Consider the following 15,168-nt stretch of genomic DNA (forward strand, 5'->3'; position numbering starts at 1 on the left):
GTGTCTCCCTGCGTGTCCCGCTGCGTGTCTCCCTGCGTGTCTCCCTGCGTGTCTCCCTGCGTGTCCCGCTGCGTGTCTCCCTGCGTGTCTCCCTGCGTGTCTCCCTGCGTGTCCCGCTGCGTGTCTCCCTGCGTGTCTCCCTGCGTGTCTCCCTGCGTGTCTCCCTGCGTGTCCCGCTGCGTGTCTCCCTGCGTGTCCCGCTGCGTGTCTCCCTGCGTGTCTCCCTGCGTGTCTCCCTGCGTGTCTCCCTGCGTGTCCCGCTGCGTGTCTCCCTGCGTGTCTCCCTGCGTGTCCCGCTGCGTGTCTCCCTGCGTGTCTCCCTGCGTGTCTCCCTGCGTGTCCCGCTGCGTGTCTCCCTGCGTGTCTCCCTGCGTGTCTCCCTGCGTGTCCCGCTGCGTGTCTCCCTGCGTGTCTCCCTGCGTGTCTCCCTGCGTGTCTCCCTGCGTGTCTCCCTGCGTGTCCCGCTGCGTGTCTCCCTGCGTGTCCCGCTGCGTGTCTCCCTGCGTGTCCCGCTGCGTGTCTCCCTGCGTGTCCCGCTGCGTGTCTCCCTGCGTGTCTCCCTGCGTGTCTCCCTGCGTGTCCCGCTGCGTGTCTCCCTGCGTGTCTCCCTGCGTGTCCCGCTGCGTGTCTCCCTGCGTGTCTCCCTGCGTGTCCCGCTGCGTGTCTCCCTGCGTGTCTCCCTGCGTGTCCCGCTGCGTGTCTCCCTGCGTGTCTCCCTGCGTGTCCCGCTGCGTGTCTCCCTGCGTGTCTCCCTGCGTGTCTCCCTGCGTGTCCCGCTGCGTGTCTCCCTGCGTGTCCCCCTGCGTGTCCCGCTGCGTGTCTCCCTGCGTGTCTCCCTGCGTGTCCCGCTGCGTGTCTCCCTGCGTGTCTCCCTGCGTGTCCCGCTGCGTGTCTCCCTGCGTGTCTGCCTGCGTGTCTCCCTGCGTGTCCCGCTGCGTGTCTCCCTGCGTGTCTCCCTGCGTGTCCCGCTGCGTGTCTCCCTGCGTGTCTCCCTGCGTGTCCCGCTGCGTGTCCCGCTGCGTGTCCCGCTGCGTGTCTCCCTGCGTGTCTCCCTGCGTGTCCCGCTGCGTGTCCCGCTGCGTGTCTCCCTGCGTGTCCCGCTGCGTGTCTCCCTGCGTGTCCCGCTGCGTGTCTCCCTACGTGTCCCGCTGCGTGTCTCCCTGCGTGTCCCGCTGCGTGTCTCCCTGCGTGTCTCCCTGCGTGTCTCCCTGCGTGTCTCCCTGCGTGTCTCCCTGCGTGTCTCCCTGCGTGTCTCCCTGCGTGTCTCCCTGCGTGTCCCGCTGCGTGTCTCCCTGCGTGTCTCCCTGCGTGTCTCCCTGCGTGTCTCCCTGCGTGTCCCGCTGCGTGTCTCCCTGCGTGTCTCCCTGCGTGTCCCGCTGCGTGTCTCCCTGCGTGTCTCCCTGCGTGTCCCGCTGCGTGTCTCCCTGCGTGTCTCCCTGCGTGTCCCGCTGCGTGTCTCCCTGCGTGTCTCCCTGCGTGTCCCGCTGCGTGTCTCCCTGCGTGTCTCCCTGCGTGTCTCCCTGCGTGTCCCGCTGCGTGTCTCCCTGCGTGTCTCCCTGCGTGTCCCGCTGCGTGTCTCCCTGCGTGTCTCCCTGCGTGTCTCCCTGCGTGTCTCCCTGCGTGTCCCGCTGCGTGTCTCCCTGCGTGTCTCCCTGCGTGTCCCGCTGCGTGTCTCCCTGCGTGTCTCCCTGCGTGTCTCCCTGCGTGTCCCGCTGCGTGTCTCCCTGCGTGTCTCCCTGCGTGTCCCGCTGCGTGTCTCCCTGCGTGTCTCCCTGCGTGTCTCCCTGCGTGTCCCGCTGCGTGTCTCCCTGCGTGTCCCGCTGCGTGTCTCCCTGCGTGTCCCGCTGCGTGTCTCCCTGCGTGTCTCCCTGCGTGTCCCGCTGCGTGTCTCCCTGCGTGTCCCGCTGCGTGTCCCGCTGCGTGTCTCCCTGCGTGTCTCCCTGCGTGTCTCCCTGCGTGTCTCCCTGCGTGTCTCCCTGCGTGTCCCGCTGCGTGTCTCCCTGCGTGTCTCCCTGCGTGTCTCCCTGCGTGTCCCGCTGCGTGTCTCCCTGCGTGTCTCCCTGCGTGTCTCCCTGGGTGTCTCCCTGCGTGTCCCGCTGCGTGTCCCGCTGCGTGTCTCCCTGCGTGTCTCCCTGGGTGTCTCCCTGCGTGTCCCGCTGCGTGTCCCGCTGCGTGTCTCCCTGCGTGTCCCGCTGCGTGTCTCCCTGCGTGTCCCGCTGCGTGTCCCGCTGCGTGTCTCCCTGCGTGTCCCGCTGCGTGTCCCGCTGCGTGTCTCACTGTCCTCCAACTGTGTTTTCAGACAAGCGGAGTGACGCGTCAGTCGGAGCCAATGAGCAGACAGGATGCTGAGGAGCCAGCTGGAGCGTCTCACAACCTCAGTATCCTGCTAGGAGAGGAAGAAAACATCCGTCGCTCAAAGATGTAAGGGTCTCTTAAACCTGATTCCTGCTGCCAACACGATGCTCCGACAGTCCAATTTCAGCTGCTCCAAGTCCACGTCTGCTAACCGCTAACTAACCGGCCCGCACTAACCGATCTGCACTAACCAGTCCACAACAACCGGTCTGCTCCGTCTGGTGCCCCTCTGCAGACTCCACTCCTGAATTGGACAGATTGGTGTCCCCAGACCCTGAACCTGCAGCAAAGCATGGTGACCTTTGACCCTTCTGGTTCTGGTCCCGGTCTGAGGTTCCAGTTTAGTTGTTTCCTGTGATGTACAGATTGGAAGCTGGAGGTGAACGCGGAGATACAGACGTGCTCCTCAGGGCGCTGGTGGAGGCAGAAATAGATGGCGTGGCCGTATCCAACCAGCTGACAGCGCTGATGGAAGCCGCTCTCCCCAAAGTAAACTCTGCTCATCGTGATCCACGTTTCAGACGAGGGCTGGACAGGACGTGACGTGAGCTTTTATTTTCCAGGATAAACGGCCGTCCATGTTGCAGGCGGCCTCACTGAGACGACAGCAGGAGCTGCTGCTGGAGAAGATCCAGATGTTTGTCAGCTCCAACCACAGCCTGCGAGGCCTCCTGCGAGACTGGAGCGAGCTCCAGGTGGGGACCAGCAGCCTGCCGGGTTTAATATGAGGAAAACTTAAGCCAGGCTGCTTTTCAGCCTCGTTTCTCGCTTTGACACTAACAATCTTTAGATTTGCTTTTGACAGAAGAATGTCTATTGAACATTTTGTCTTTGAAGGGAAAATACACAGAAATGAATCGGGGGTCCTTCCATTAAGCCGCAGTTACTGAAACTGTCTTACCTCACCACAGACACCATGTTTCTGCCGCCATTTGTCTCAGGTTAAAACTCCTGGAGTCCAGTGATTTTACAAGTTTTGTTTTTTCAAATTGAGCAAAATTTTTATTCATATTTACTTCCAACAAATATATAATCGACCAATCAGAGAAGGCATGTTGACTAAATAGATCACCAGTGCAAGCTATGTAGGCGTCAGCACGACCGAGTGTCTTTATTATTCCTCTTCTGCTTCTCAACGCAAACAGCAAGCTGCTTAAGCCAATCAGCAACCGGCGGTGAAACCAGAACCTGCAGTTCCCCCTTCATCCACTAGGGGCTTCAGAACACACCAAATCCCCATAGACTCCCATGTTAAAAAGACCAACTTCACAGCAGAAATAAACACGTTTACAGCAGAAATAAACATGTTTACAGCAGAAATAAACATGTTTACAGCAGGAATAAACATGTTTACAGCAGGAATAAACACATTTACAGCAGGAATAAACACGTTTACAGCAGGAATAAACACATTTACAGCAGGAATAAACACATTTACAGCAGAAATAAACATGTTTACAGCAGGAATAAACACGTTTACAGCAGGAATAAACACGTTTACAGCAGGAATAAACCTGTTTACATCAGGTATTAACCCGTTTATGTTTACAGAAGAAATAAACATGTTTACAGCAGGAATAAATATGTTTACAGCAGGAATAAACACGTTTACAGCAGAAATAAACATGTTTACAGCAGGAATAAACACATTTACAGCAGGAATAAACACATTTACAGCAGAAATAAACATGTTTACAGCAGGAATAAACACGTTTACAGCAGGAATAAACACGTTTACAGCAGGAATAAACCTGTTTACATCAGGTATTAACCCGTTTATGTTTACAGAAGAAATAAACATGTTTACAGCAGGAATAAATATGTTTACAGCAGGAATAAACACGTTTACAGCAGGAATAAACACGTTTACAGCAGAAATAAACATGTTTACAGCATGAATAAATATGTTTACAGCAGGAATAAACCCGTTGACAGCAGGAATATACTCGTTAACATCAGTTATAAACCCTTTTATGTTTACAGAAGAAATAAACATGTTTACAGCAGGAATAAACGTGTTTACAGCAGAAATAAACATGTTTACAGCAGGAATAAACGTGTTTACAGCAGAAATAAACATGTTTACAGTAGGAATAAACACATTTACAGCAGAAATAAACCCGTTTACATCAGTTATTAACCCGTTTATGTTTACATAAGAAATAAACACGTTTACAGCAGGAATAAACATGTTTACAGCAGAAATAAACATGTTTACAGCAGGAATAAACACGTTTACAGCAGAAATAAACATGTTTACAGTAGGAATAAACACATTTACAGCAGAAATAAACCCGTTTACATCAGTTATTAACCCGTTTATGTTTACATAAGAAATAAACACGTTAACAGCAGGAATAAACATGTTTACAGCAGAAATAAACCCGTTTACATCAGTTATTAACCCGTTTATGTTTACATAAGAAATAAACACGTTTACAGCAGGAATAAACATGTTTACAGCAGAAATAAACCCGTTTACATCAGTTATTAACCCGTTTATGTTTACATAAGAAATAAACACGTTAACAGCAGGAATAAACATGTTTACAGCAGAAATAAACCCGTTTACATCAGTTATTAACCCGTTTATGTTTACATAAGAAATAAACACGTTTACAGCAGGAATAAACATGTTTACAGCAGAAATAAACCTGTTTACATCAGGTATTAACCCGTTTATGTTTACAGAAGAAGTAAACATGTTTACAGCATGAATAAATATGTTTACAGCAGGAATAAACCCGTTTATGTTTACAGAAGAAATAAACATGTTTACAGCAGGAATAAACATGTTTACAGCAGAAATAAACATGTTTACAATAGGAATAAACATGTTTACAGCAGAAATAAACCCGTTTACATCAGTTATTAACCCGTTTATGTTTACATAAGAAATAAACATGTTTACAGCAGGAAGAAACATGTTTACAGCAGAAATAAACATGTTAACAGCAGGAATAAACACGTTTACAGCAGGAATAAACATGTTTACAGCAGAAATAAACCTGTTTACATCAGGTATTAACCCGTTTATGTTTACAGAAGAAGTAAACATGTTTACAGCATGAATAAATATGTTTACAGCAGGAATAAACCCCTTTATGTTTACAGAAGAAGTAAACATGTTTACAGCATGAATAAATATGTTTACAGCAAAAATAAGTATGTTTACAGCAGGAATAAACCCCTTTATGTTTACAGAAGAAGTAAACATGTTTTCAGCAGGAATAAACACGTTTACAGCAGAAATAAACATGTTTACAGAAGGAATAAACTCGTTTACATCAGTTATAAACCCGTTTATGTTTACATAAGAAATAAACATGTTTACAGCAGAAATAAACATGTTTACAGCAGAAATAAACCCGTTTACATCAGTTATTAACCCATTTATGTTTACAGAAGAAATAAACACATTTACAGCATGAATAAACACGTTTACAGCAGAAATAAACATGTTTACAACAGGAATAAACATGTTTACAGCAGGAATAAACACGTTTACAGCAGAAATAAACACGTTTACAGCAGAAATAAACATGTTTACAGCAGGAATAAACACGTTTACAGCAGAAATAAACATGTTTACAACAGGAATAAACATGTTTACAGCAGAAATAAACCCGTTTACATCAGTTATTAACCCGTTTATGTTTACAGAAGAAATAAACATGTTTACAGCATGAATAAACATGTTTACAGCAGAAATAAACCCGTTTACATCAGTTATTAACCCGTTTATGTTTACAGAAGAAATAAACATGTTTACAGCATGAATAAACATGTTTACAGCAGAAATAAACCCGTTTACATCAGTTATTAACCCCTTTATGTTTACAGAAGAAATAAACATGTTTACAGCAGGAATAAACATGTTTACAGCAGAAATAAACACGTTTACAGCAGAAATAAACATGTTAACAGCAGGAATAAACATGTTTACAGCAGAAATAAACATGTTTACAACAGGAATAAACATGTTTACAGTAGGAATAAACACGTTTACAGCAGAAATAAACCCGTTTACATCAGTTATTAACCCGTTTATGTTTACAGAAGAAATAAACATGTTTACAGCAGAAATAAACATGTTTACAGCAGAAATAAACCCGTTTACATCAGTTATTAACCCCTTTATGTTTACATAAGAAATAAACATGTTTACAGCAGGAATAAACATGTTTACATCAGTTATAAACCCGTTTATGTTTACATAAGAAATAAACATGTTTACAGTAGGAATAAACCCGTTTACATCAGTTATAAACCCGTTTATGTTTACATAAGAAATAAACATGTTTACAGTAGGAATAAACCCGTTTACATCAGTTATTAACCCGTTTATGTTTACAGAAGAAATAATCATGTTTACAGCATGAATAAACATGTTTACAGCAGAAATAAACATGTTTACAGCAGGAATAAACACGTTTACAGCAGGAATAAACACGTTTACAGCAGAAATAAACATGTTTACAGCAGAAATAAACATGTTTACAGCAGGAATAAACACGTTTACAGCAGAAATAAACATGTTTACAGCAGAAATAAACATGTTTACAGCAGAAATAAACATGTTTACAGCAGAAATAAACATGTTTACAGCAGGAATAAACACGTTTACAACAGAAATAAACACGTTTACAGCAGAAATAAATATGTTTACGGCAGAAAAGAGAAATCTGAGACTTTAGGCTGGATATAAGAAAGTAAAACTTGTTTTTACTTGCATCCTCAGAGTGAATGGCTGGTGTCCTCGGAACAGAAAGACGCCTTAAAGACGAGACTGGCTGACAGTGAAGCAGAAAACATTGTGAGTTATCACCATCTGTAGTCATTGCAAAGTCTTTTTCACCTCATTCACTCTTCTCTTGTAGCGGCTTCTGGCCAAACTCGGCAACAAGGAGAAAGAGGCGTCTGAGCTGGCTGTGCATCTGGACCTCGAAAAGGTTAGCTTCTTTCCACAACCGTACAAAGATCAGAAAACTTGGCATCAGCTTTGAGGCAGCTTTCTCTGTCCCGGCAGGACAACATGAAGACGACAGAGGAGCTTTCACAGATCCTGGAGTCAACCTGCAGCCGTCTGAAGTCTCAGCTGAACCACGCAGAGCTGGAAAAGGTCCAACTAGCTGCTCAGGTTCAGGTCTGTCAGCACAAACACCAGCAAAACTCCCATCACACCTGCCAGCTTCAGGTCTGTATGTCGGTATCCAACAATGCTGCAGAAATGCAGAGGTGAAGAAGCCTCTGGCCGGAGATGACTTTTGGTTCTTTGAGGCACCCACATGGATCAGTGTAATCGGAGTAGCTTTCCCCTATACTTCCACTGCACACATGTCCAGATAAAAACATGTGATGCTGTTCTTCTCTGGGATCTACACACATCTTCAGCTGATTTCATCGTGAGTAACTCAGCTCAAAGCGGTAAAGTAGCTACACCCTGTTAGCTTTATTCGTAGACTTTAGACACTGAAGCCTGTTGAAGCAGACCGGTTTGAATCACTGTGTCGAGGTTTGTGTCAGATCATGTGACGTCATGCGTCTCACTGGAGCGCCACATTGCTGATGTAAATCTGTAGCGTCTTCTACAGTAGCTACAGAGGCAACAGCTGGGTTCAGTCATTAGCTTGACGTGCTGTCACTTTTCCAAATGATGCACATAGTTCACCTATATTTCTTACTTTACATACATAGCTGAGGTTCACCGCCTGACGCACTGGGCACGGTGAAGTTTAAGAAGTATATATAGCTTTTTATACATATACATATACATATGTAGATAAGTATATATAGATTTGGTAACGACTGTGAGGGTTAAATGGTTGCAGAAAATGAATGAATGTTAAAGGATTGTTATAATTAAGAATTTTCTGAGAAGCGTTTAGTCCAACAATCATTCATATCAAAGCCTGTAATCTCAGGATCGTCGCTACATCTCACTTCCAGCTCGGAGTCATGGTTTGGTGGAGGTTTGGACCTAAAATGCTGAGACTGGACGTTAATTCCAAAAAAACAAGGCGAACCACACAGGAGGCTAACAGAAGTAAACATGATAGACCAGCAAACAGAACAGAAACCGAGGGCTCTAAATACAGACAGAAACCAAGCAAGACACAGCTGCAATGAAAACTAAACTAACGAGAGCAGGTGAATCTAACGAAGAGGAAACAAGACAAGGGAACTAAACAGGGAAAACTACAAAATAAATCAGAAAAAACAAGGCATAACACTCAGTCATATCGATCTAAATAATGCCGTGTCAAGACATTTACACGTTACAAATGTCTCATTTTCATAACGGAGCCTTTTCATAACGTTTGTATACATCACTCGTGTGTGTTCGTGACTAGCCAAGCTGGTCAGAAGAGTTATATGCATTTCTCATTGGACGTTGACTATTTTTACATTCTGTGACATGTCTGACACAGAAACTGTAGAAAAGAGAATTATTAGATTATTAATTATTATACCTGCCAGCGAAACAGCTTTAATGGCCGTTCTGCCAGCTGTCTTCTGGAAGTATCCTTGGCTTTATCAGATGTGGGCCGAGGAAATCCAGATTTTTTTTTTTTTAAATAGAATCGAATAAATTTTATTAGCTAAGGTTACATGATGTTTTTTAATTCAAAGTAATAATTCAGAATTTAATAATTCATAATAATGTATTCTCCTATGAGTTTACATGAAAATAATAAATCTGAATGAAAGTTTACATGAAACACGTCCTGACTTAATTCCTCTTCAGAGCGGCGGGTTGGGAAGGGTTCTGATTGGACAGAGGGTGCATATGACGTATACCGGAAATAAACAGAGTTGGCTCCCTGCTTCTCGTCTTTTCAGTCGTAACTTGAAAAAACTAATGAATAAGTACCGGTTTCGCTGCTATTTTTATTTGAAGTACTGTATTTTCTGGACTATAAGGCGCTATTTTTTCCCTAGGTTCTGAAACAAGAGGATTATACAAAGGTGTGGCTATTCTGTGGATTTTTCTTCCACCGCTAGGGGCTCTTTCACCGGAATTAGAATAAAAAATAAGATGAAAAATCATGCAAGGAAGAATACGCTAATTTTTCTTCAGCAGACAGAACACGCACGACAAATTAACAGCTCGTAATTATTTTCAAGTCCTTGCCCCTTAATCATGGAAATCACACAAAGAAGTTTGTATGATGCAAGATTTAAGCTGAAGGCCATTGATCTTGCCATCCAGAAAGGAAACCGCGCTGCTGCCCACAAGCTTAGCGTCAACGGTGAGATGCTGGAGGCGGCAGCGGGAAGCGCTCATGCAATGCCAAAAGTCCAGAAAGCCTTTCAGAGGACATGAAAGCTGGTGTCCTGAAAATGTCCTGGAGGACTGGGTAAACACACAGAGAGCGGGTGGCCGAGGTGTATCCACTGTACAGATCCAACTGAAAGCCAAAACAATCGCCTGCAAAATAAATATTGAAGATTTTAAAGCTAGGCCGTCATGGTGTTTCAGATTTATGAGACGTAAAAACATGTCCATCAGGGCACGGACCACTCTCTGTCAGCAACTCCCTCCTGACTATCAGGAAAATCTTACAAACTTCCACAAATTTGTTGAAACAAAGATACAAAAACTCCATCGGACCAGACGACATAATGGATGAAGAGCCTTTGACGTTTGATCTGCCTGGTGGAGACTGTTGGAAACTGGTGGAGACTGATGGAAACTGGTGGAGACTGATGGAAACTGTTGGAGACTGATGGAGACTGTTGGAGACTGTTGGAGACTGTTGGAGACTGATGGAAACTGTTGGAGACTGATGGAAACTGGTGGAGACTGATGGAGACTGATGGAGACTGTTGGAGACTGTTGGAGACTGTTGGAGACTGTTGGAGACTGATGGAAACTGGTGGAGACTGTTGGAGACTGGTGGAAACTGGTGGAAACTGTTGGAGACTGGTGGAGACTGTTGGAGACTGTTGGAGACTGTTGGAGACTGTTGGAGACTGGTGGAAACTGGTGGAGACTGATGGAAACTGGTGGAGACTGATGGAGACTGTTGGAGACTGTTGGAGACTGTTGGAGACTGATGGAAACTGTTGGAGACTGATGGAAACTGGTGGAGACTGATGGAGACTGATGGAAACTGGTGGAGACTGTTGGAGACTGGTGGAAACTGGTGGAAACTGTTGGAGACTGGTGGAAACTGGTGGAGACTGTTGGAGACTGTTGGAGACTGGTGGAAACTGTTGGAGACTGGTGGAAACTGGTGGAAACTGTTGGAGACTGGTGGAAACTGGTGGAGACTGTTGGAGACTGGTGGAAACTGGTGGAAACTGGTGGAAACTGTTGGAGACTGTTGGAGACTGTTGGAGACTGGTGGAAACTGTTGGAGACTGGTGGAAACTGGTGGAAACTGGTGGAAACTGTTGGAGACTGTTGGAGACTGGTGGAAACTGGTGGAAACTGGTGGAAACTGTTGGAGACTGTTGGAGACTGTTGGAGACTGGTGGAAACTGTTGGAGACTGGTGGAAACTGGTGGAAACTGTTGGAGACTGGTGGAAACTGGTGGAGACTGTTGGAGACTGGTGGAAACTGGTGGAGACTGATGGAGACTGTTGGAGACTGTTGGAGACTGTTGGAGACTGTTGGAAACTGGTGGAGACTGTTGGAGACTGTTGGAAACTGGTGGAAACTGTTGGAGACTGGTGGAAACTGGTGGAGACTGTTGGAGACTGGTGGAAACTGGTGGAAACTGGTGGAGACTGGTGGAAACTGGTGGAGACTGTTGGAGACTGTTGGAGACTGGTGGAAACTGTTGGAGACTGGTGGAAACTGGTGGAGACTGGTGGAAACTGTTGGAGACTGGTGGAAACTGGTGGAAACTGGTGGAGACTGGTGGAAACTGGTGGAGACTGTTGGAGACTGTTGGAGACTGGTGGAAACTGTTGGAGACTGGTGGAAACTGTTGGAGACTGGTGGAAACTGGTGGAAACTGTTGGAGACTGGTGGAAACTGGTGGAGACTGTTGGAGACTGTTGGAGACTGTTGGAGACTGGTGGAAACTGTTGGAGACTGGTGGAGACTGGTGGAGACTGTTGGAGACTGGTGGAGACTGGTGGAGACTGGTGGTGACTGGTGGAGACTGTTGGAAACTGATGGAGACTGGTGGAAACTGTTGGAGACTGGTGGAGACTGGTGGTGACTGGTGGAAACTGTTGGAGACTGTTGGAGACTGTTGGAGACTGTTGGAGACTGGTGGAGACTGTTGGAGACTGGTGGAGACTGGTGGAGACTGGTGGTGACTGGTGGTGACTGGTGGAGACTGTTGGAAACTGATGGAGACTGTTGGAGACTGTTGGAGACTGATGGAAACTGTTGGAAACTGGTGGAGACAGGTGGAGACTGTTGGAGACTGGTGGAGACTGATGGAAACTGTTGGAAACTGGTGGAGACTGTTGGAAACTGTTGGAGACTGGTGGAAACTGGTGGAAACTGATGGAGACTGTTGGAGACTGTTGGAGACTGATGGAAACTGTTGGAAACTGATGGAAACTGGTGGAGACTGGTGGAGACTGTTGGAAACTGATGGAAACTGATGGAGACTGTTGGAGACTGATGGAAACTGTTGGAAACTGTTGGAAACTGGTGGAGACTGTTGGAGACTGTTGGAGACTGTTGGAGACTGTTGGAGACTGATGGAGACTGTTGGAAACTGGTGGAAACTGATGGAGACTGTTGGAGACTGTTGGAGACTGGTGGAGACTGGTGGAAACTGGTGGAGACCGGTGGAGACCGGTGGAGACCGGTGGAGACTGTTGGAGACTGGTGGAGACTGGTGGTGACTGGTGGTGACTGGTGGAAACTGGTGGAGACTGGTGGAAACTGGTGGAGACTGGTGGAGACTGGTGGAAACTGATGGAGACTGTTGGAGACTGTTGGAGACTGGTGGAGACTGGTGGTGACTGGTGGAGACTGGTGGAGACTGGTGGAGACTGGTGGAAACTGATGGAGACTGTTGGAGACTGGTGGAGACTGGTGGAGACTGGTGGTGACTGGTGGAGACTGTTGGAGACTGTTGGAGACTGATGGAAACTGTTGGAAACTGGTGGAAACTGTTGGAAACTGGTGGAGACTGGTGGAAACTGTTGGAGACTGTTGGAAACTGGTGGAAACTGATGGAGACTGTTGGAGACTGTTGGAGACTGGTGGAGACTGGTGGTGACTGGTGGAAACTGGTGGAGACCGGTGGAGACCGGTGGAGACCGGTGGAGACCGTTGGAGACCGTTGGAGACTGGTGGAGACTGGTGGTGACTGGTGGTGACTGGTGGTGACTGGTGGTGACTGTTGGAAACTGATGGAGACTGATGGAGACTGTTGGAGACTGTTGGAGACTGGTGGAGACTGATGGAAACTGGTGGAGACAGGTGGACACTGGTGGAGACTGTTGGAGACTGGTGGAAACTGGTGGAGACTGGTGGAGACTGGTGGAGACTGATGGAGACTGTTGGAGACTGTTGGAGACTGTTGGAGACTGTTGGAGACTGATGGAGACTGGTGGAAACTGGTGGAGACTGGTGGAGACTGGTGGAGACTGGTGGTGACTGTTGGAGACTGTTGGAGACTGTTGGAGACTGATGGAGACTGATGGAGACTGGTGGAAACTGGTGGAGACTGGTGGAGACTGGTGGTGACTGGTGGTGACTGTTGGAAACTGTTGGAGACTGTTGGAGACTGGTGGAGACTGTTGGAGACTGTTGGAGACTGGTGGAGACTGGTGGAGACTGGTGGAGACTGGTGGTGACTGGTGGAGACTGTTGGAAACTGATGGAGACTGTTGGAGACTGTTGGAGACTGTTGGAAACAGTTGGAAACTGGTGGAAACTGGTGGAAACTGGTGGAGACTGTTGGAGACTGTTGGAGACTGGTGGAGACTGGTGGTGACTGGTGGTGACTGGTGGAGACTGGTGGAGACTGGTGGAGACTGATGGAGACTGGTGGAGACTGGTGGAGACTGGTGGAGACTGTTGGAAACTGGTGGAGACTGGTGGAGACTGTTGGAGACTGTTGGAAACTGGTGGAGACTGTTGGAGACTGTTGGAGACTGTTGGAGACTGTTGGAAACTGGTGGAGACTGTTGGAGACTGTTGGAGACTGTTGGAGACTGTTGGAGACTGTTGGAAACTGTTGGAAACTGGTGGAGACTGTTGGAGACTGTTGGAGACTGGTGGAGACTGTTGGAGACTGTTGGAGACTGTTGGAGACTGTTGGAGACTGTTGGAGACTGATGGAGACTGTTGGAGACTGTTGGAGACTGTTGGAAACTGGTGGAAACTGGTGGAGACTGGTGGAGACTGTTGGAGACTGTTGGAGACTGGTGGAGACTGTTGGAGACTGTTGGAGACTGTTGGAGACTGATGGAAACTGGTGGAGACTGGTGGAGACTGTTGGAGACTGTTGGAAACTGGTGGAAACTGGTGGAGCCTGTTGGAAACTGATGGAGACTGGTGGTGACTGGTGGAAACTGGTGGAGACAGGTGGAAACTGGTGGAGACTGTTGGAGACTGGTGGTGACTGGTGGTGACTGGTGGTGACTGGTGGAGACTGGTGGAAACTGGTGGAAACTGATGGAGACTGGTGGAGACTGGTGGTGACTGGTGGAAACTGGTGGAGACCGGTGGAGACCGGTGGAGACCGGTGGAGACTGGTGGAGACTGGTGGAGACTGATGGAAACTGTTGGAGACTGATGGAAACTGGTGGAGACTGGTGGAGACTGGTGGAGACTGTTGGAGACTGGTGGAAACTGGTGGAGACTGGTGGAGACTGGTGGAGACTGGTGGAGACTGGTGGTGACTGGTGGTGACTGGTGGAAACTGGTGGAGACCGGTGGAGACCGGTGGAGACCGGTGGAGACCGTTGGAGACTGGTGGAGACTGGTGGTGACTGCTGGTGACTGGTGGTGACTGTTGGAAACTGATTGAGACTGTTGGAGACTGATGGAAACTGGTGGAGACTGATGGAAACTGGTGGAGACAGGTGGAAACTGGTGGAGACTGTTGGAGACTGTTGGAGACTGGTGGAAACTGGTGGAGACTGATGGAGACTGGTGGAGACTGATGGAGACTGTTGGAGACTGTTGGAAACTGATGGAGACAGGTGGAAACTGGTGGAGACTGTTGGAGACTGGTGGAGACTGGTGGAAACTGTTGGAGACTGGTGGAGACTGGTGGAGACTGGTGGAGACTGATGGAAACTGTTGGAGACTGATGGAAACTGGTGGAGACTGGTGGAGACTGGTGGAGACTGGTGGAGACTGTTGGAGACTGGTGGAGACTGTTGGAAACTGTTGGAGACTGGTGGAAACTGGTGGAAACTGATGGAGACTGGTGGAGACTGGTGGAGACTGGTGGTGACTGGTGGAAACTGGTGGAGACCGGTGGAGACCGGTGGAGACTGGTGGAGACTGTTGGAGACTGGTGGAGACTGGTGGTGACTGCTGGTGACTGGTGGTGACTGTTGGAAACTGATTGAGACTGTTGGAGACTGATGGAAACTGGTGGAGACTGATGGAAACTGGTGGAGACAGGTGGAAACTGGTGGAGACTGTTGGAGACTGGTGGAGACTGGTGGAAACTGGTGGAGACTGATGGAGACTGGTGGAGACTGATGGAGACTGTTGGAGACTGATGGAAACTGGTGGAGACAGGTGGAAACTGGTGGAGACTGTTGGAGACTGGTGGAGACTGGTGGAAACTGTTGGAGACTGGTGGAGACTGGTGGAGACTGTTGGAGACTGTTGGAGACTGTTGGAGACTGTTGGAGACTGATGGAAACTGGTG

Source organism: Telmatherina bonti (genome assembly GCF_933228915.1).
Source record: "Telmatherina bonti genome assembly, chromosome: 13".
In the NCBI taxonomy this organism is placed as follows: domain Eukaryota; kingdom Metazoa; phylum Chordata; class Actinopteri; order Atheriniformes; family Telmatherinidae; genus Telmatherina; species Telmatherina bonti.